The sequence below is a fragment of the Malurus melanocephalus genome, unplaced genomic scaffold (genome assembly GCF_030028575.1).
Source record: "Malurus melanocephalus ecotype Western Australia unplaced genomic scaffold, MMel_1.1 scaffold_533, whole genome shotgun sequence".
NCBI lineage: Eukaryota > Metazoa > Chordata > Aves > Passeriformes > Maluridae > Malurus > Malurus melanocephalus.
The window spans coordinates 411,125-434,058 of NW_026623765.1; the positions used below are offsets into that span (position 1 = coordinate 411,125).

A 22,934-nucleotide genomic window follows, 5' to 3' on the forward strand; every position below is an offset into this window, starting at 1 on the left:
ACCCTCCGGAACGGGCAGGGACAGGGCTGTGAGCCGGGTGACACTGGGGTGACACTGGGGTGGCACTGGGGTGACACGGAACCCTCCGGAACGGGCAGGGACAGGGCTGTGAGCCGGGTGACACTGGGGTGACACTGGGGTGACACGGGACGCTTCCCGGCCGGGGACACGGCTGTGAGCCGGGTGACACTGGGGTGACACTGGGGTGACACTGGGGTGACACGGGACGCTTCCCGGCCGGGACACGGCTGCGGGTTGGAGGGGCCGTGTCACTGCCACCGCCAGTCCGCCAGAGGGCGCCACGGCCGTTGGGGCGGCGGGGGCGGAGCGCGGGAAGGCGGCCCCGCCCCGGGCATGCTCAGTGCGCAGCTCCCGCCTTTTACCGGCGGGACGGCAGGGCCCTGGCGGGAGCTGCGGCTTGGCGGAGAGGCGGGAGCGGTCCTGCGGCGGGGAGTGACCTGGAACGGGGAGCCAGGCGCTGCCGGGGCCGCCGCTTGGGGCCGGGACTCCCGTGCCGTGAGCCTGTTTTTCTCCCCCCGGCAGGACCGTGCGAGCGGAGAGACCTTTGGATGGCCGCGGCGATGGACGAGGCGTTCCGGAGCTCGGGCCCCGGTGAGTACGTGCTCTCCCACGCCGGAGCCGGGCCGGGGCAGTGCCGGAGCCGTGCCGGGGCCGAGCCGGGAGCTCGGAGCTGGCCCCGGTCTGGGGCTCTCCCGCGGGAAACGTTACACGGTACGGAGGGAGCCAGGCGGCGCGCTGGGACATTGTGGCTACAGAAATGTGTTTTCCAAATGTATTGRCAGAGATTCAGCTGTGGAGAAACTGCAGACGAGGCTGCYCGGCACAGCTGCCCCATCCCCCGATCGGGYTCTCCCRGAGAACGGGCCAMTTGCAGGCACCTGGTCCCTCCTGTGAATTTTGGGTAAGTCTGGRCAAKGGTTTCCTGACCGTCCCTGTGCCTGGTTGTGCAGAGCCCTGGCCGTGCAGCCCCGCTCGGCACTGCCCGGTTCCTGCTCCMGGGCTCGGCGGAGGGAGGCAGAGCCACCAAACCGCAGGTGAGGCTGGAAAGGGGTGGGTGGGACTGCAGCCACAGCRGGGGGAAGGAGAAGAGGCAAAGCCTCTAGAGCAGCCCTCGGCCTGCTTTCACCGCTGGGTTCTGCTGCCTGCGGGGACCTGCGGTGTGGCTTGGGAGCTCTTGCTAGGGCAAGAGCTTCATCTTGCAAGAGGCAAAGCTGCAGCCTCTTCTTCCCCAGGGACTGTCTCCATGCAGGAAACAGYAGAGGGGTCTGGCCGAAGAGCTCAGCCTGGGACACGGCCCCACCCAGGAGCAGCTCTGGACACACTGACATGGGAGCRTGAGCCCAGGTGAAGACCATGGCCCCAGCACAGCACTGCGAGAGGCTGGCTCCGGAGGGAAAGGTTGGTGAGTACCCATGGGCAGCTCTGCTGTGCTGTTGGGGAACGTGCAATTTAGGTGGTTGTGCTTATGGTTTCTGATTGTGTGGTACTGTCCTGGTGTGGTGTGGTTTGGAGCTGCACTGGCACTGCTTCTGGACAGCACCCTGTCTGAGAGAAGGTGCTGTGCTACAGCTGCACCGGGGTGGCTCATCCACACATCAGCAGCAGCTCTCCAGCATGTGCTGCTTTGGCTACTGGTCATGGGCAGGCTGGGGACAATCCTCTCCTGCTAGCCCTCCCAAGGGGCTTCTGGTTGTTCTGGCCTGCATCATTTGATATTGGTATTTCATTTTATATTCATTTGGTAGCGTTAGGCTTGGCTCAGCTGTGTTTGTTGTTTGGCCCTGTGCCTTGTTCGGTGGGATCAGGGTTTGTGCTGTGCCTGGCTCAGTAATGTTTATTAGAATGTGGAGCACAGTCTGTGGCTCCCCAGTCCTGCTCTGGGGCAGGGCGAGGGTGRCCAGGGGAAGGTGCTGTGCCAGGCCAGGCCCTTTTCCTATGGGTTATGTGGGGTTGTGTTGTGTTGTGTGGTGCACTCTGGTGACTCTTGACTTTTTGCAGGGACAGAGGAGAGAGTGGCTGTTGTACTACCACCCCAGGAGAGCTGGGGACCCCTGCTGCTCTGAGCTCCAGATCTGGACATTCACTCCCGTGCCTGACTTGGACTTGAGGGTGCAGCAATTTCTGCTCTGGCCACGAGAYGTTCCTGCTCCAGCCACAGGTGAGCTCAGCTCTCCCTCAGATAAACCTGTTACAGCTCCAACTGATGGACACGCTGGACACCAGGAGGTGTTCCTGGTTCTTCCAGCTGATGGACACCAGGTGTTTCTGGTTCTTCCAACACCATGGACATCAGGTGCTTCTGGTTCATACAACGCCTGCTGATGGACCCTCTGCAGACTTATTACTCAGGATATTTGAGGACCCAGGTGATTTCAATTCCTTCTCTTTGTTTCACTTGCAGGTGATACCTGGTCCAGCTTGTTGATGCTCCAGTTCTGGCTATGGAGTGTTCTTCATTCCAGTTCTGAGGTGCTCTACTTGATGGCTGCTGCAGTTCGTTCCAGTGCTGAGGAGCTCTACTTTGATGGCTGCTCCAGCTTGTTCCAGCTCTGCAATGCTCCAGCTGATGGCTGCTCCAGCTTGTTCCAGCTCTGCGATGCTCCAGTTCATGGCTGCTTCACTTCAGTCCATTCATCTGGTTCTGAGCTGCTCTCAGCTCTGCCTTAATAAATGCTGCTTCTTGTTACMACCCAATTTAAAGCTCCAGCTAATTGAAGTTAGCTGGGCTTTTGGCCAAGTTGTAAATCACTCACTGTCATCAACTACATATTACTATTAACTGTCATAACATTATTAAATATAAGTAATAACTGTTGTACACAATGAACAGTTGGACATGGGAAAAAGGGGTGAAAAGTGCTTTTCGCTCCTGAGACTATCTCACACCCTTAAAACAGCCTGGTGCATGCCGGCGTCCCTGAGTTTGGAAAGCAGGGTGACCGGACCCCCTCCTCCGGAGAGGGTCCACATCCCCCCGGACCCCCTCCTCCGGAGAGGGTCCACATCCCCCCGGACCCCCTCCTCCGGAGAGGGTCCACATCCCCCCAGACCCCCTCCTCCGGAGAGGGTCCTCATGCCCAGCCCTCCCACCCGAAGTTCCTCTGTTTGGGGGCTGAAAAACAACCAGCTGAACTGCTGTTGCCAAATATTCAAGAAGTGGGACTTAGTAATTTTTCTGAGCTGGCTGTTTTCAAGTCTCCAAAAAGAGGGACTTAGTTATTTTTCTGAGTCCCAGAAATACTGAACTTAGCATGCATTTTCAGGAAAAGAAAATGCAGGACTTAGTTTTTTTCTGAGCTTCAGAAAAGCATTGCCCACCCTCTGCTTCTGAGCCCCAAAAGCACAACACTGAGGTAGTGTGTTTCATTTGACCTCAGAAAATGCAGGACTTAATTTGCACGTTCAAGAAAAGAAAATGCAGGACTTAGGKTTTTTTTGAGCTTCACAAACCTAGGGCTGTGCTTTTGGTACCCAAAATCACCCCCAGAGSTTGGGTTCAAGGCCCAAAGCTGCAACACTTAGTCTCTGTTCTCAAAAGGTGAAAACATAAGACTTAGTTGTTGCTTTTAACCCCAAACGCAAAGGACTTAAGTCTCCCTTTTCAGCTGTGGAAAATGGAGGACTTAGTCTCCTTCTGAGCTCCAAACCCACTCAGCATATTTCAAGCACCCAAAACGTGGCACTTGAGAGTTAAGACCAAGCACTGCAACTCTATTTGTGACCCCATGTGTGATGTAGTGATAGGGGGCTGGAAGGAATGTTGCCCACCCACCACCCCATATCCAGTTTACGGGAACTGCTTGGGAACTTGGGAATGGAGGCACCCTCATTACACGGAAGGTCCCCTCCTGTGTATGTGTGGGGCAGCACTAACGGGTGTAGGGAATCACTTTATTCAAATTTATTTCACCTGCAAACAGAAAAACAGCTGCAACACCTCCCACCCCACCCGGGAACAGAGTCCAGCCGAGAAAGCAGGAATACACCTGTTTCAGGCGAACATTCCTCGTTCCAAAGCCCCAAACTCCTCAACGAGGACCATGCCCTCGACCCCCAGACAAACACCTCCCGCCTATCCCCAACCTCCACCAGAAGAAACCCCCTCAGCCGCCCCCAAACTCCTCCGGKGAAGGCCCCGGGCGGCAGTAGCCGCTGCCCTCCCCAGCCCATAGAGCCGCCGGGACTCGCCCGGAGCCGCGGGAACCCCACGGCCGCCGCTGCCCGACCCGCGCCGGGAATGGCACGGCCCCCGGCCCGAGCAGCGGGATGGGCCAGTCCCAGCTCSCCCTCCGCTCCGGACCGTCCTGCCCGGCCCGCGGCAGCTTCTCTCCTCACCGGCCCGGGCCGTGGACTCCCTCAACCCCAGCCAAGGGACCCGGCTCCAGGAAAGCTCCCGGTCTCCGCCGAGGCACCCGGCCGCCGCCAAGCTACCTGACCCCGGCAAAGCACCGCGCCCGGGCGAGGCTCCCAGGCCATCCCAGTCCCGCCACTCCTTACCKGGACTCCTGCTGCCGCTCCCCGCCCGCAGACCACGGAACTGAAAAAAGAGTTGCTGCTTCTGGCGCCGCCGCTTTTATGGCCCCGCGCAGGCGCCACCGCCCCAGCCCCGGCTCGTTACCGGCCCCGCCCACCTGGTTACCGGTCCCGCCCACCTGGTTACCGGTCCCGCCCACCTGGTTACCGGCCCCGCCCACCTCGTTACCGGCCCGGCCTGGCCCCGCCCCGCCCCCGGTCCCGACATCCGCCTAGCCACAGTCCGACCCCGCCCCGATACCGGCCACGCTAGCCCCGGTACAAGCTCCGGTACAAGCCACGGTACAACCTCTGCAGTGTCAGGAGTGTTGGCTTTGTTGCCCGATTGAACAACCCAGCAAAGCCACAGCTCCCCATTTCTGTGCTCCTCKGCAGTGTTTGGCGAGGGAGACCCCAAAGAAAACAGACCTGAAGATTAAATGTCTGTGCCTGTACATAAAGAATCAGTCTCTACACCAGGACCCCAGTGCRGCCAAAAGAGGGAAAGCAGCACTGCTGGCTGCACCTCCCCTGTGACTGAGCAAAGACTGGAGATAGCCAAAGCTGTCAGACAGCAATAAAAGTCTTCAYTGCATGTACTGGAAATCTTTCAGTGCTAAACACACATCAAACCAACCTACTTGTCATGATTCTTTTAATGAAGCATTAGTATTAGTGTCAAAACTTGTTAATGCGATACAGAAATTATCCAGCAATATGYTACAAGCTCAGTTTGGGTGTGCTGCCATACTGAATAACGTGGGAGGGAACAGTGACTGTCAGTTCTCCTYATGCTGCTATTAAAGACAATCACTGCAGGGTCTGGGCTGGCCTACATTCCCAGGAGGACTCTGGGGGGACAGARTGTTTAACATAATGAACGATTGGCACTGCACTTATTATTTCTAAGTATTTATTTCTATCTGATACATTTGTTGGGGTAATTACTCTGGATAGTATTTCTTACCTCAGGCAGTAAGTTAAGGTATCAGCTTCTTCCTGAGCAGGCTCCTCACATTTCTCAGCACATTCCCAGAAGAAATGTTCACTTCTGTCSAACACACCGCAGAGGCCAGCAGGAGTGGTGCTGGTGCACAACTGAAATGAACCACRCTTTACATCAGATTGCTTTGTGGGATTTTTATTGAGATGAGTATTTTTTGCACGCCTTCTTGTGACATACTGAATTAGAAATGAGTTGACAAAGGCAGTAACACTGTTCTCTCATTGTTGTCTGAGCTTTTGAAGATTTCAAACCCCTTAGTATTAAGTCCTACAATTTTTACTATTACTTATCACATGGATGACACCACAACAATTTCTTTAGGGAAGCCCTTAAGGGCTTAAGGAATAACACTGCAAACTGAAATAATTGCTCCAGAGCACAGTTCATTCCAGCTGAGTGCTTCTGAATTCAGAATTACCATGCCCCACAGAATAGAGTAAGTCTCCTCTTCACCTTGGCTGAGAAAAGACTGGATGCCTGCTCTTAAATCACGTGTTGTTTTTTTTCCTCATTCTCTCAAAGACAGCCTGGGTTGTAGCACAGTTCTAACACAGTGGTGTCAACACAGAGCATTACCATTTGACCAGATGCTGGTCAAACCTCTGGCTGGGCAACAGGAATTGTGCTGGGCACCACCACAGCTCATGGACACACTGTTCAAAACACCCTATTCTAACCAAAAGATGCCCCTCAATACAAAATTTTCACTGGATGAAAGCCTYCCCTTCAGAAGTACTCCAGTGCTATCACTGTCATGGTCCCAGCTAGCTGGGTTCTCTCAAGTGGTGCTAAGCTAAGGCATCAAGAAACAGCCAGATCAGGGAGCTGTCATGGTTGTGCCCTACACCTCACTCCTTTTCATGTTCCCATGAAATGTTCATTGCTCAGGATGGCTTCTAGCCTTGGCGCACAGATTGGTGCAATCGAGACAGAGTGACATAGTKCTCATGGAACCACACCCTCCTGCCTTAGCATGTGCCTTGCTCAGTGGGGTGGCCTTTCAATTAAATCATGGCATCATTCCAGATGCTTTTTATTAAAAGCCATCTCCACTAAGTTCCCTACAGACCASCTCTGTAAAACAATTACCTTCCCTTGTACCAAAGGTTCCTGTATTTAACTCTACATAACGTTTAATAAAACAAAATTAGCCTCTTGAAAAATCAGGGACAGATCTGGCTTCCACCTTGACAACAATCCTTCCATTCAGGGAATAGATTAAAAGTAACCACTGGCTAGAAATTGGCTGAAATTTATAGACAACAGGTGGGGATGATAGATTAACACACTGCCTGCATTTTTCCTGGACCAACTTATTGGTTTTACTCCCACAGAGATATCTTCTGTRTGACTTGAACGTGATTTGGATTTCTCCCTACATGCATTCCCTGTTAGGGCAATAGCTTTGGCTACCAGAATTGTGAACTAACTTCAACTTGCAGAACTCAAGACAAGATAACAATGCTCATAAAAGAGCCATGAAGAGAAGCTTTGCATTAAGYTGCACAGAAAACAAGAGGTCACTTACAAAAGACTGTACAGCGAGTCTCAGACTACTTTAAAAACTTTCCACTGCTTTATCACCTATCCCCTAAATGTTCACCAACAGGTTTAGCATTTTTTCCAGCACCACAGGTCTACATACTTCCATATTTTCTACAGCAAACTCCATTTAAAAACTAGTTGCAATGCAATGTCAAAGAAGCAGTTACCTGGATTATCAAGGCATCAGGATGCAGCTCCCSATTTCATTTCTGAATGAACTTGGTGTTACAGCCCTTAACAACTGCGTAAACATCACCAGAATGCACTCATGGAATAATATAGAGCAAAAGCCAAGTTCTGCAGAAAGCTTACAGATGCAGAATCATGATAGCTAGACAAATTCTGGGAAAAAGGAGTTTTCCTTAACAATTAGATATGATACTCTTAACAATTAGATATGATACTGTCCAAGGAAATAAGTCCCAAAGCTTTCCCACTCCCTTAAGCACTTAACTGCTGACAGACTTGCATGCCCTGTCACAGAAAACCACCCCAACTTGTGTCCTGCTTAGTGAATACACCAGATTTCAAGAAACTTTAGCCTGCAAGGTAAAATGAATCCCAATTCCCTCTCTCCCACACCACGAATACTTGGCAAAAACAACACTCGATGCCATTACTGGGTGGGTGTCAGCAACTTGTATAAGTGAGCCATTTGACAATATATAGAGCTTCCTGCTACTGTTCAGCAAGGCGAGGCGAATCTGGTGAATTTATCAGTGAAACAAGAGGGAATTATCCTGCTTAGTAAATACTTTTGCTCTCTGTAGGCCAACATCTGGATTGTATTATCACTGAAGCCAAGCCACTTCACAGATTCAGCCTAGAAAAACATAAGGGAGCTAGCAGACAGATATGTTTTGCAATCCTCTGCTATGGTGTGAGCTTCAGAATTTGTGCAAATCATGTTTGCTGAATGTTATAGACAACCTTTACATAGACAATATCCATCATTTTCTTTCCCTAAGTCATCTGTTGTTTATAGCTCACGCTAAGGAAATACAGCCTATCAATAAATAGAGCAACCCACCACTATTGCTCTGATTCTCACCATGTTTCTCCATCAGATGACTCACCAAGCTCATGTGTACAGCTCTACATGAAATAAATCAAAGGAATAAATTTTAAAAATGTGTTGCACCAAACAACACTATAAACTAAAAAGCTTTTAATATGTAAACAGTAATAGGATTGCTCCTCTGGAGTGATTATAGTACCAGTCAATAAAGTGTGATGAGAATTTCCAGAGCAATCAAAATCTCAGTTATACCTGCATATAAGCTTACCATATGTTTGCAAATACCRTGGTACCTGGCACTTTGTAGCCAGGGCGGCCTGGTTCTCAGGGGTGTTCTTGGAAGCCTCCTGTTGTTACCCAGTGCCAGGGRTGGATGTTAGGTGGGAGCTCAGCACTGCTGTCCAAGGCACACCAGCAGCGGGAGAGCTGCGATCTCCAGCTAACCCTCAGCAGGCATGGCCATGCCCTCAAACCACGGGGCACAGCCCACACGGCTTCAGGAGAGCAGACCAGGGCATGGCAGGCCTCACGAAGGCAACTGCAGCACCTAAACTGTAACAGGTCACCCAACGCAATACAACAACCCTGAAATACAGGCAGAACAGCAAGACACAGACTAAGAAGAGCAAACAAACAGCACAGCACTACACAGAAGCCAGTGCCTGAGCCTGAGCTTAAGTGAGACTGCTGGCTCAAGGGCCAGAGGGTGGTTAGGCAAGGCAGCTGGGGTACCTGGTGCCCTCAGTGTTCTGACAGCTTTCATGTCAGTGTTCTAGTGGCAATTCTTGTTTTACTTATGAACAGGAATGGAAATACAGAGGCGTGAACTTGAATCAAGCCCACCTGACCTGGGTGAACACTTCTGCAGTATGCTGCAGACCTCTGATGTGCCATTCTTTATGTTGCCTGTGGAAAGCCCCAAAATACAACAAATATATTGCCCTAGCCCTGTGATTTAGCCATGCTTCAGGAAAGAAACAACAGGGCTACTGAGTTGCAGTCCAGAAGAATGGAATACATTTTCCCTCTGTGGAGTTCGTGATGTTCTTTAATGCCTGTCAAATTTCCTCTAGGTGGATGTAGCCCCTGATTTTTTAGTAAAAAGATATGAAAATGTCTTTATGTATCTTTAGATCTTCATTAGGCTGCTACATTTAGCAAGAGATTTTTCCAAAGCACCTCAGAGGACTGGGAGATTGARGTTTTCTTGGTTTAATTGAGTAGTCAAATCCCCAGCCACCTTTGAAAAATTTTTCTTTAAAGCTGCAATCATGCATAGGTGACCCAGCTACAGAAATGGTAAGAACTTCCTCAACTTATGAAATTACTCTATTCAAAACTCCCTGGCAATCCCCTGGGATGGGAAAGGAAGCGCAACCTTATCTAAGTATGAAAAGAGAAAAAAATATGTGAAGAATACCAAAAAGCTACAAGTGGCAGAGCACAGCAGCCATAGATTTCTGTTTAAACTCCACAAGTGGAATGCATTTCCATAAAACTCAGATCTCATTCACAAATCTCCTCTCCAGATTCCATCTCAAAAACCATTTATGGAGCTTCTCTTGTATATTCTTGCTTTAGACATGTAGTGGGTGTTCTTGGTCTTTCATCAGGGAAAGGAAGGTTTGCTTAATATCCCAAATAAGAAAGTGATAATAACATCAMCAATTACACAAGAGGCACACAGTGCTCTGTTCCAAGATTTATAGGTGCTTGAAAAGAATGKATCATTTCCTCTCCAGTCTTAAAAGCAGAATGAAAGTGACAGGAGTGAGATGCCCCTGTGGATGAGACAAGGCACCAAAAAGCTTTACAGCTTCAAGACCAGTAAGTGGAGACTGGAACCATTTCACTTTTCACACTCAGAGATCTCTCCCTCAGAAGCAGCCCGCATAGCATGGATGGGTGTCCTTTCAGCTCCTGCATTTATCTGACTAGAACATGTCATGACCTCAAGCYTAGTAATAGGGAACACAAACACCTCCCTGAGCATGGGAACACCTTCCAGGTGGCTCAAGGAGCTGCCTCCAAGGCTCCCTGAGGGTGACTGGGTTTCTGTGCACCAGGGCACACTCTGGCTGGGGGCACCTCTCTTTTGGGCCCAGCAGCTTAGTGTGTTGACAGGCAGCAGCCATAAGCAAGGTCACTGTCGCTGTGGAAAGTCACCTCTCTTGAACACAAGCTGGCCACACTCTGGTAGTTCTATTCCTTGGTGAAAATCMGTGCATACAGACTTCCTCTAGGCCTTGTTGACATGCAGACCCTGAACAGAAGCTAAAAGCTATCTGAAGGTTAAGTGCCCACCGTGCCAGTGCTGTGCTCTATGATCTCACCGGCTCCCCAGAATCCCCCTTCTTACATGGGGGAACTTTTCTGTGACTCACATCATGTTCTTTCATTTCCTTTTTTTTAGAAGGAAAATTCTTACTGTCAGTATTTAAGTAGTTTGATAGTGCCCTGCTCCACTCAGGATGGCTCACAACTTTACAACAAAGCATTTATTAATTGGAAGTCACAGATAAATGGAAGGAAAAATTTGTGTGGGAGGGTTTCTGTGATAAGAATTTGTTCATCACCAAAAGAAAATATTTCAGTCTTGATTTGGGAACCTGCATTTTCTATTTGGGAACCTGCATTTTCTTCCATCACAAATGAAAGGGTATCAAAAAGGCAGAATAAGGACAGCACATTTCAGTTGCCAAAACAGGGGGTTTTAGCAGTCTTCAAAGGGCTTTTTCCCCCTGCCCTAAGCCRGCTGCTAAAGGAGCCAGCTGTGTGCCACCTACTCGTGCTCACTTGGCTGCCTACCCTCACACACTGTGAATGCCCTTTCCTCACTGCTGCCCTCCCCCAGTCTGCTGGGTCTTGTTTGCCCTAGGTGTCGTATGGGCGCAGTTAATGCTGTTCTGTAGCTATCCTGTCCTGGACAGTGCTTCTCCAGTACCAAATCCTGCCCCTGAGCTCTGTAGAACAGCTGGGTTTGGGGGATGTGAGTTTTCAGCACAGACAGGTATTTCAGCCTTTCTAAAGGCTCAGAAGATASCAGTGGGGTAGCACATGGGAAGAACTCTTGCAGTAGATCCTGTTCTGCTGGTGCAGAGTCACTTGTCAAGGACAATAGCTGTTGGCTGGGCATTAACATGACAGAGTTGGGCATGCTGCCAAGGAAAACACTCTTTTGTGGTCTATGCAATGTTTCACTGGCCTGTCATTCTGAGATCACCACTGACAGCCAACTGAAAACTGCCTTCCACCATTATTCGAAAGAAAAAGAAGACTACTCAGCAAAATGGAGAACAGGCTTTGCTGAAGGCCCAGAACAACAAAAGCAGGTTGGGTGTGTGTGTGCGCCYRTGTGTCTGSGCTTGTGTGAGCCTCACRACAGCTGCCCTACAGTGCTGTGCAGCAGCCTGCACAACAGGCAAGAGAGCTTTACCCTCTGCAGAATGGAGCCTGGAGTCTTTACACTGGCTTCTGAGAAAACTCGGAGATGATGCTGGTTCCATGACACAAAGCGTCTTTCAGCTTCCAAGATGTTGCCTACAGAGCCATCTTTGTACTTGGAAATTCTGCCTGTCATCCCATGGATCATGGGATTATCTAAATTGGCTTTCAGAGGCTGACTTGCTTTTGCACAAGAAGCATCCTGGCATTTAATAAACTAAATGGGAAGTTACAACTGAGGTCCATGAGGTTTCAATTATTTTTGGAGATGTCTGAATTAGGAAGAACACTGCTCATTGATTCTCATCCTGTCGTTCATTCATGGGGAGTAGCCTTAAATGCTTGGAGAAAGGCTGTGTTTGAAAGCATAAATGCCTGTAATGATGGTAATTCACAAAAGGAAGGAGCTGTGTGGCTGCAACCATGCAAGGCATTAGTGATATCTGTGACTTATTTGACATCACAACCTGATACACAAGGATTGCTCTTATCTCYAGACACTTAGCACTTTGGGCTTTTTCTTATTGCCCACACTTTTCATCTCCTAGCCCTTAAAAAGTAGTCTGCTTCCACTGTACTTACACAGGTACTAAAATAAGGCAAGGCAGATGAACAGTACTTTATTTCTAAATAGGAATGCTCAGACAGGTTCCCTATGATCCCGTTAATCCATTTTCTCTTAGAACCTATATGCCAGAAGACTCTTTCTGAGATACCTTGGRAAACTACTCTGCTGCTGAAGTCAGGTGTCACTGAGGCTGTTGAAGCTGCTGCTGAAGCACATTCCCCTGTGGGATCCTGACAGCCGAACACAGACTGCGAATGGTGCTGCATGAGGTACCTGCTCTGGTCATTGGACAAGCTGCTTCTGAAGAGGAAGGGCACATGCTACTGAAGGATTATGAGGCCTCCTCTACAGGATACCACCAGAAATGATACACGTAGCCTGTGCACACGAAATGGAAGTGTCTGTGTTCGGGCTGCTACTCGGGAGGCTGGCTCCTCTCTCTAGCTGCTGGTATAAAGGCAGCACAAGCTGTGGTCCCTCTTCAGGGCAAGGGACAAGAGCCTGTGTGTAGCATGACATGAGCTTCAGACTGCTGAATCTGCAGAAAACTGCTTTTCTTTCACCTCTCCATAGCTGCACTGRGTTTCATAGCAAGATGTTTTTAAGACAGCATTGAAGCATTTCCTCTTCAGCCGGAGCTTCCTGTTTTGCCTACATGGTCTGTCTCCATGCTTCTCACTGCCCCTCCTTTCCCTTCCCTGTCTGSAATGGATCTTGCTTTTTGCACCTCTGGTGTCCATGTGCTCAGCGAATGAAGGGAAATGCAACTCCCCCTCCATTACCCAAAAATAGCCTTCTTAAACGTTGAATTCTCTGCATGGTTGAACAGCAAAATGGTTTCAAAGGATGAAAATAAAAATTTTCTGTGGCTTTTGGTAGAATTTAAGATTTCATTGTGAAGCCATTTTTTCCAGATATTTTACTCAATATGGGAAATGTACCATTATGAAAAGGACTTACTAAGGGAAACAGCTGTTTTTGTCTCTTGCTGCAGGTGTACAGAGACTTTGAGTGCAAAAAGCATGAAGCATCCTTCACCCATGCTTAACTGGATGAATTTGCTCTTAGARGAAGTTAAAACAGCACTGGATGAGACACTACCACTGAGGCTGTGCTATCACTTTGTTTAGCTGCATCCTGTCCAGGAAGCGTGTCAAGACCCCACAAGGGAAGACTGTATCACAGTCCCAAAAAAGCTTTGCTGCTCTGATTCACTCTATGGCTCAAGAGAGGGGGCTACCTTTGGGACAGAGCCCCACGTTCTGGCCGGGGGGGATCACATAACTTCGGCTACAGCTGCCCTTTCTTTAGCCCAAGAACCCTGCACCCAGTAATCTGTATACAACAGCACTTGGGACATCCGACAAACTGTTATGAAGGGGTCAAAGACAATGACTCTGTCCTGAGAGCCAAGAGCTCCAGCAATGAGAGYAGCTGTACCAGTTATACAGGTGTGYTGCACTAGSGGGGCTCAGTGATGKGATTAAGTTCAGATCTGTTCTAGGTCATTAAAAATAATGCWATTCTCCAGAGAAGAACTCTGTTGGGGGAGCACTGCACCAAGAGACTAGTGAGGTGACACCCCAGCCATGGGTGGCTTGTACCTCAGAGCAGAATGGTTGTTCATGCTCAGAAGAGATTATGGCATGCTGTTCCCTTCTGACTCCARGTAGAAGCTGTAACTCCTGCCAGAGAAAAGTCTGCTGTAACTTTTCTCTGGCAGAGGGACAGCCAGACTGCACTTAACACAAAGTAGAGATTTCCCTGAAGGGCTTATGTAAGTGGGGAGCAAATGACTTGCACTTCAAAGCAACAGTGCTTCAGGGACAAAGCTAAAGGACCTCAGAGAGGCAATTGGAGAGTTAATCACAGCTTTGATGTATCCTTATCTTATCAGGATATGCAGATTTAAGGCCTCCRAGAGGCTGGCCAAGTGGTAAATTGCTGATTGTGTAAAGACTGAGCCCATGGCACTTGGTTCCTTAAGGTGTGCAAGTCGTGGAGGACTTTAATCCTACAGCGATAAAAAATTWAAATAGCATTGAAAACTATGAACTGTAACTTCCCCATAAAGCAGCAGACACAAGCACAGGGGACCAAGGCTTGGGATACACACAACATGTTGCATCCTTGGGGCTATATCAAGTCCTCCCAGCTTCTGAGGTTCAATGTCACTATCTCCAGACTCAAGTAGCTGCTCTTTGTAAACAAGATCCTGATCCATTTGCTTCAGTTCCTACTGAAGAGGCAGCTCTGGGGCTGCCCGCTTCCATTATAATATGCTGGAATACAGCAAAGCACTCTTTCATTTTCAGGGAGGCTTGATTTTGGGAGGCATATGCCCTTGCATCTGTATGCTTGTTTCAGCCCTCCCAGGAAGAAGTATTTAATGGGGAGAAACCACTGGAAAGTTTGAAGGCTTTACTCTTCTTTTTGTCATTCCCCCTAAATGATATCTGCTTAGCAGCTGAAATGAGGAACTTCTGTCTACCTTTGTAGTAGGAGATGTTGCCACTTTTAATCTTAGCCTAGGGATGGGCACTGTGAGCTTTACTGCCACAGAAGGAYAGCCATCTGTCAAAAGTATAATTCTGACAAATATCATTGACAGCCTGATATGGGAGGTGCTATCACTTGCCCTCAGACTTCCTACTTGAGCAAAGATAAAAGATGACTGAGCAGAGCACATCTGAAAAGAGAGTGTCCTGGTTTTCTGCTTTCTTTCAGATCAGCTTCACCTTCCAAGTGCTCTCCAAACATAGTCCAAGTAACTCTTGAAACAACTGTGTGATCAAGTCCTGAGTATATAGTGCTTTCTCCAGCTGCCTTGACCCTTGGCAGCTGAACTGGACCAGCAGCTMTCAGTTCTCCCGGGCGTTGTGTTCTTGGCTAATCACTAAGCCCAACCAGGTATTTATATGGGGAGTTCAGAGCAGAGGGAAAAGCTTGATTCCTGTTGCAGTGCAAGGTACAGAGTCCCTGCTTCACAGCCTCTAATTTCAAGACTTCTGTTATTTACCAATGAGCCTCAATAGTTTATTTTTCCCCCTTTAAATTTTAAGGGAAAAGCCATTCCTTGCAGTTTGCTGGAGTGGTGCAAGCTGAATTAGTGGCATGGCACACGGGTGGTTAATAGTCTTGTTTTCCCATCTGTATGGGAAAACGACTGTTCCTCTAAAGCTATTGCTGGGTGCAATAGGCTGCCGTCCTTCCTGACTCCACATCCGGCAGCAACTTCCTCCCTTCGGATAAAGTGAGATATCTACAGAATTCTTAGCAACTGGAGGAACAAGTGACAGGGGCAATCATGAGATCTGCTGGTATGAGCTGGGCTCACAGTACTGAAGCTGAGTATGCCTTCCCTCACAGGACCCACAAGAACAATTTCCCCTTCTAAATGGGAAATCAGGGTTGGGGTCATGCAGCTCTGAGCTCTTACACACAAGAGCTGGCATGCAAAGAARCTTAAAGCAGCACATTAAACACAGCCGAAATGTTAACACTGCATCAGCCTTCACTTGTGTACTGATGGTGGGATTRACAAATAGAGAACTTCGGGGCTTATGATCTGCTTATTAAATTTGAAATTTTGTCACACATTTTATAGTACTTAAACTGCATTACTTTAACTACATATATAAGCACAAATTATATATACATGAACCATGCATTCAGTTTCTAGGCCAACTGTTGGGTCAGGAGTCAAAGGTCACAGGTTTCTGGATGATGGGATAAGTTTAGCTTTAAATTATGCTCTGAAATACTTCCCTGTGTATTTGTCTGCTAGAGCACTAGGTAAAGAACACTGGCTTTTAATTACAGAGGGGAAAAAATGAAACTAAACCACTTCTGAAATGCAATATAATGTTAAGTAGGATAATATGGAAAATGGATTTTAGAGTTTCTGATCCACCTTTCTGACTGAAGAGTGAAGCTAGCAAGCACCTGTTCGTAGGGAGTTCACACAATACTGATGTCTTCAGAAGTAAGACTTTAGGCCTCACCAAGCCAGGAATTTCAGTTTGGTCCTGTATTTCTGGAACCACTGGGCTCTCTTTGCAGATCTTTAACACACCTTATGTAATTGAGAACCAATCTGATTCTGCCATCCCTTCTCTGTGCAGACTTGAGACGACAGTCCTTGAAACAGCTGCCTCTTCTGTTGTGCTAGAGCCTCAATGCCTACTTCTRAAGTAGTGAGGTGTCTTGAAGCAGCTAACGTCAGAGTAAAGTAGTAACCCTGATGAGGCCAGTGTCAATTCAGAGCGGCAAGGAATTCAACAAGTAGCTAGATTTTTGTTCCTGGATAAGATGGATTCTGGAGTTATTGAAGAGGGAGGAGGACGAGGTAAGACATGCAAGCTCTAAGCAGCTGGAACTAGATCTCTCCTAGCTGGACAGTTACAATTTGTCACCCAGAAACAATACTCAACTGTTTGCCCTGCCAGTAAACAGGAGTGGAACAAAGCCTCAGCTGTATGTGTGTATGCTTGTGAATCTCCTTGCACTTACTTTGCTGGCTGTCCACGTGCTGGTCAGTGTGTGGCTTGTATCTTTAATCAAAGACAAAAGGAGAGGGATGGGCAGGCAGTGACAGGCAAACACAACCCTTCCACGCACCCGGGGACCCGCAGTTTGTCCACGCCAGGCCTATGGTCTGTCTCTGGTGTGTCTGGAAGATTTCCATATGTAATGTAGTTCCACATGTTCATAAAAGCAGAGTTGGAAAGTAAGTTCACACAAATTAGAACAAGCTACAATTACCTCATGGAGCTCTACAAACAAAACAGCTGTAAGTGAGGCTTATATCCACAGCTAATTTGGTTACTAACATGTAACTAATTTGGTTACATGCAGTCATTAGGACTGCATGGTGAGAGAGTGAAATGAGCAGCTTGGYACTCCCCCCTAGACACCTTCATGTGCACCTCAACACTGGTCAGCTGCCCTGTATCACCTGTCATCCTGGAGTCACTACACTGCCTCAGTAATCTGCAATTCCCCTTCCATTTTGCACAAGGGAACATCTCAACATTTATCTTCAGCTAGTAATGCTGACAGACAATCCACTCCTGTGCCCTTGGATCACAATACAGCTCCTCTGCTTAAACTGTGAAASCTGGAAACAGTGAGGTTGATGCTTTATTTTCAAATGTCCTTTCAGCCGTGGAGTCTCAGAAGAGTAACAAGATGTAACTCATTTGTCAATGCTCTAAGTGATGGAAAAGAAGAAAGAGGGGAATGTGTCCCATGGTGCCAGAATGAATTGGAAACAGAACAGCAAAATTCTGGTGAAATGAAATAAATTAGTCTAATTAGCCTGCCCACTTAATCAAAATTATTTTCTTTGTGTCAGTTTGTCTGTGTTAAATGACACRGAGGGGAAGAGATGATGCGTGTCTGCTTAAGAGCGTCTGGAAATCGCTGACATTAGGGAGGGAAAGGGCTGGGATGGTGAAGACTCAGACAGAAAAGGAATGCTGGAGTTAGAAAAAGAAGTACTGGAGTGATGGAGATTGGACACACAGTTTAATTTAYCTGAAGACAGTGAAGGATTCCTCATCCAGGTAAAAAGAGGCTGATGCTTCAGTCTGGATACACACTGAGAACAACAGGTAAAGGAACTGCCCTCCCCACAGGCACAGGGACAGGCCATGTCATTAAGTCACTGCAAACAGCACACTAAAATCCCTGCTCATTTTCTATTTGCTTTCCAAGATCATTGARGAAGTTGAAGTACTATGTTCTCTAGTTATGCCCTGGCCACACTGTTACCTTGGAGTCCTTCAGTATCAAAGTCACTGTCACAACRGCAATCTCCTCCTCAGCTGCCACCTTGCAGTTTGTTCTGACCATGGAAGATGATGCCAAATCTCAAACTGATCCTTGGCTCACAGTCTTTGCCAAACCAACCCCAAAACTGATTAGCCTTTAACTTCACCGATGTGCCCAGCAGCCCAGCTCTCTGAAGTAAGAGATTGTCACAGGCACCGGCAGACTTGGAAAGGTAATGCTGTATTGGCCAATCCCAAGTCTGTATCCAAAAGTTTCCTTAGGGGTATAAGGGAGGTGCCTCAGGAAGGCTGAACAACACATGTCTTATTTTCCTACGTGTGTGGGATTAAGCATGCCAATATCCAAAGCCAAGAGAGGTTTCTGAGACCCTATACGATCAAACAAAACTCTGGGAACTAGTCAAGGGCATGCTTTAATGGACTATACAAAGTTCCCAGCACARATCAGGCTAAATGGAACTTGTGTACCCTAAGCAGACASCCAAATTCAAYACCTTGGACTTCAGGAGATGCAGCCAGTGCTCATGCAGCAAACAAGTCATCTTCACAGCATATTTCACCAATCTCCCTTTAGATCAGCCCTACCCTTTAAGGCACTTGCATCCCTTTTCAGCTTGCGTAWTGCAAGCCTGGAGTTGTGCRGSCTGGGGATTTTGCTCAGTTGATCAYTGTAGAAAAACCAAAAAGCTTTTGAAAAGTTCCAAATTAAAAGAAGTAATTGTGTCAGAACTGAAGAACGGAGCACTGCCAGGCTTCTGTCATTGCAGAGAGTAAAAGCAAGACAGGGGAGGAGGGGGACACGAGAGAGAACACAATGGCAGCCAGTGGCGACTCCTCRTGTGGAGCAAGACCGTCTCCTGGCAACTGAGCCGATTGGTGGATGGAGCAAAAGGAGCCTGAATGAGGTGCCAGGGTCCATTTCAAGTGTTTTGGAGAAATTCGCTATTCACTTATTGCAGACCTGCCTAGCTTATTAATAACACTGCCTTCTGCTGCAATCCTGGCTGCTACAGAAGCACTGACAAGAYGGTTATGCAGGGCACAGATCTGCCTGCAGAAGAGTTGGCCAGCACTTTTGCTTGGCCCTCTTCTGGACCCATTCCTTGGCTGTGATATTTTGCTGCCAAGCATTTGGTTGCCATGCCAACTTTTTAGCATTAAATCATAATCTAAGCACAGCAGGAGGCCAAAAACCTCCTCASGTCTAGCTCCCGTCCTCTTCCCTATATTGTCCAACTGGTTGTGTGACCAGGATTGGCTGGACGCTTCCATGGCTTGTCAGCAGCAGCCTGAATGAAAACACACCAACAGGGAAATGACAGTTCCCTTTGGAAATGGATAGCGAGGTTTATGGGAGTTATGCCTGGAAGATTTCTGCCTTCCCAGCTCTGCTRCCTGTCTGAAAGCAAGCCCGGTGTGTCACTGAGCGCACAGCATTCCACTGGCACAAGGTGCTCAGGGCCTGCACGGGTACTGGGGAGCTGAAACAGGCTTTCAGGTTTCAGGCTCGCTTAGCACTGCCTCATTCCCCTCACAGTAGGACTGTTTCTGGGCTATTAAAGACATGCCTCAGACTGTCAGGATCAAGGTACTGAAACAAGAAATATGCTGTTGATAACAATGTGAATAAGCTCGTTAAAATGGTGAAATATGTTGAGTGCACAGTTCATGAGTATAATCCTCCCATAATATGTCAAAAACAAGGTACACAGCTGTGCTGAAATGGCTCAGAATGAAGAATATTAAAAGTAAGGCTGTGTTTTGCAGAGRAGAGGCCTGAGTTCTCCCTCCCAAYTGCTTTATTAAACTGTTTAGCAGCAGAAAGCCTTTTGTTTGTTCCTTCAGTGAAGCAGAATACCCACAGCTTGCAGATTATCATTACATGGAAACATAGGTCAGAAAAATGGAAAAGGAGTTTTAGACAAGCTTTGTCAGGAGAAGCAATTTGACTGGTCCTGTCTAAGCCTCAGGATTCCCATCTGGGGTGTCAGGCATCACTGGGGAGCACTGCAYACAAAGCCTATATTCTTGAAATTCTTCAAATCTCACCCTTACCTGGTGGAGGTTTTTTGGCATTTCAAAAATAAGTGGAAAATTTCTCTTTGCCTCCCTCTGGCATCACAACACTACTGTGAAGGGCAATCCCAACAATGCATTAGGTTTTAAATTTGGCGGTAGAGATTCCTGTTGGTCAAATAAGGCTTGGGCTGTTCTTTACCTGCAGCACGGGGTGGAAGCAGAGCAGCTCTGCTTGTTATTTTTGTTTGCTGCAATGCAGTTCCATAACAATCAACAMAATCTCCATGTCAATCTGACACTGATTTTATCAGATTTATCACTTCAATTACTTTGTTAAAACTGTATTTGGATCCAAAGATAACACTGGGCATTGCCTAGGCAAAAAAAAAGAGCAACAGTTGGTTGTTGTAGTGTTCAAGGAATTTTCTTGTTGCTTGGGTAGCRATGGAGCCTGTTAATGCTGCTGAACCAAGCAGAACAACTTAATGCGGTGTCCCTTTCTGTGAATGGCTGAGGGAAAACTGTCTCCTACAGCTCAGGTGTCCTAAGAAGGTTTCTGTGTGCTTGCTGAGTTTTTCACCTTCACAGAGTGCACATATGTGATGCAGCCCAGCTGATACATTTGTTTAGGTTACAGACACCTGACCTTCCACCTCACCTTCTGCTGTCATTTTAACTGGCTCAAAGAGGGGACACAAAGCACTTGGGCTCTTCTGTGCTCCAGTAAAGCCACAGTAAAGAGCCAAATGACATTCCCTGGCATGGTGGAAAACAATGAAAAACCTGGCCTTTGTACTGCAGAGAATAATGATTGTTTCTTTTGCTCTCTTGTCTGAAATGTAATCTTAGATGTAAACAGAGAGCAAGAGAAGGAAAAGGACTGATGAATACGTAGGACAGAAGGGYTAAGTGAGTGMATRTCAGATGTTACCATCTTTGATCAGRATAAATCTTCACAACTCTGTGCACTGGTATAAACGACTGCACAAAGARTAAGAAACACCAGCAGGGGACAAACCTGTTAAATACACATACTCATGAAAGCCCAATATTTAAGGTCTAATGCAAACTGATTACTTTTGAACTTTGGGGCAATGGATTCATGCCATGTTTACAATGAACACTGGACTTGCTCCCACATTTCAGTTCTGTTCAGAATATTCCAGCAACTACTGCGTAGAAACACTGAGCTGTGTTGAGGATCCCAAGGGAAAGGGAGCCCAAACTGGTCTTTTCTAAATGGCACCTTGTATTTAAAGTACTGGTAAATTAAAGGCTTCTATTTGCCCTAAAAAGGACATAATCCAGGGTTGTGTAAAATGCAGGATCCTCTGAAGGACGTAATTCCCACAGCAGTAGATGACAGTGAGGAATTTCTTTTCTTTAAAAGACAAACATTGGGTCAGTTTACAGGAGCTCTGATTATCAAACAAGACTTGTTGCACCCAGTTGCTACACCAACACAGAATAAAGGCAGTGCTTTGAGTGTCCAAATTCTGATTTGGTTTTGATTCAAAAAACACCTACTCAAAGGATCCAAAGATGTCCCCATTTGAGAACACATGTTCTTGAAGAGAGTACTAATTTTGTGGTGGATGTTAACTGTAAAGGCACATGTTGGGAAGCTCTGATTTCATGCTTTCTRCATAAGTATAGTTCAGCAGCTTGAACATGGTTTGTTTCTTTCAGAAACAGAAACAGTCTAGTGGAGCATAAGCAGCAAAAGGATTTGGCAGTTTGATCAAAAYTGGAAGCAAAAACTTGCATGCTAGTTGCACATGTATTTTTATTTCACTCAGCTCTCATCTGATGTACAGAAAGGGCTCAAGTRAAACAGTAATGTCTGTTTGATTCTGTATTCCACCTGTACTTTTATACTGTTAATCTTGAGATACTTCAATGAATATCGAATGATTAATGTAGTAGATGCACTTTAACGAAGCACGTAAAACTTTTATTACAAGAATTAAGGGAGACTCTGACTTCAAGTGTTTTAAACCTCCTGTGCTTGTGTCTTTTCTCAAGATTAACTTCCTGTGTTAATTCATTATAATAAAATCATAGCTAGCATGTTAAAAAGAACATAGCAAAAAGGTTCAGAAATGTGGCTGATGCCTACCTTYAGGGTTCAGTAATCAGAGAAGGTCYAGACAGGAAACACCCCTGAATTTTTATGAATGCTGTATGACCCATGTCTTCAGTAACAGTGTTCTGAAAGGCACATGAATGTACTAGCAGTAAGGGAGTGCCAGCCCCTGAAAAGAGACTGCCTGGAGTTTCGCCAGCTTTTGGCATAGCCAAGTCAGCTCTTGGAAATGGGTGACTCCTCAGGACAAGGTTTCCTACTTCACTTCATTAATTACTTTTCAGTTGTGCAATGTAAYATGGTACTGAAAATACAGTGAGAAATCAAAGAAATACCTGTAATAGGGGTAATGCTGCAATACAAATGTAGAGACTGTGGAGAAGGAGGGCTTTTCTTACTGTATAAAAATAAAAGTYACCGAGCAAAAATTACACTACAGTAAAAAAGTAAGTGAGAGGGAGATCACCTTTGTGCAACAGCTCTGTTGCTCTCTTTGCAGAGATGTTGGCATGATTACACAAGTGTAAGGAGGATCAAAGAGGCAGYCTTGCAGATGACAGCAGCTCTTGCTAAATCCTACTTCTTTATAGCATTTGCTTCAGGGAATTCTGACAGCCATGCTATACCGCTCTACTTATCAGACAGTAGGTTACAGAAAAGTTGTCTTGCAGGCTTCACATTGTAAACACAAGTGCTTTCTTTGCATGGGGAGTGTGGTGTCTGCCTTAAAGATTATACATGATAATACACCTGATTACAGGGACAACTTAAATAGATTTCCTTGGAGGATTAGATCTCCTGGGACATGGGACCTTGAGGAGAAACAAATAACAAGCAARAGACTACAGGAAGCAGAAAACCCCGTGGGACTGGGCTATTTGCATGGTCAGTCACTGATAACCTATCACTAAAACTAGCTT

At 47.2% G+C, this 22,934-nt stretch overlaps 2 long non-coding RNA genes across 3 annotated transcripts in view; one reads left to right on the forward strand and one right to left on the reverse strand.

Moving 5' to 3' along the window:
- Positions 1-184: 184 nt before the first annotated feature.
- LOC130582871 (uncharacterized) lies at positions 185-1,503 on the forward strand. The gene is made up of 3 exons (XR_008966356.1): positions 185-612; positions 804-922; positions 1,254-1,503. It is a non-coding gene; the product is annotated as an uncharacterized LOC130582871 (long non-coding RNA).
- A 476-nt stretch (positions 1,504-1,979) lies between these two features.
- Positions 1,980-22,934, reverse strand: part of LOC130582872 (uncharacterized) — a 40,213-nt gene continuing 19,258 nt past the window's right edge. Inside the window, exons 2-3 of one of the 2 annotated variants that reach the window (XR_008966358.1) lie at positions 5,501-5,631; positions 1,980-4,558 (exon numbers count right to left, since the gene is read on the reverse strand). This is a non-coding gene — a long non-coding RNA (uncharacterized LOC130582872). Of the gene's footprint in view, positions 4,559-4,813; positions 5,385-5,500; positions 5,632-22,934 lie in introns of those variants that run through there. The other variant, XR_008966357.1, reaches the window with a different exon arrangement.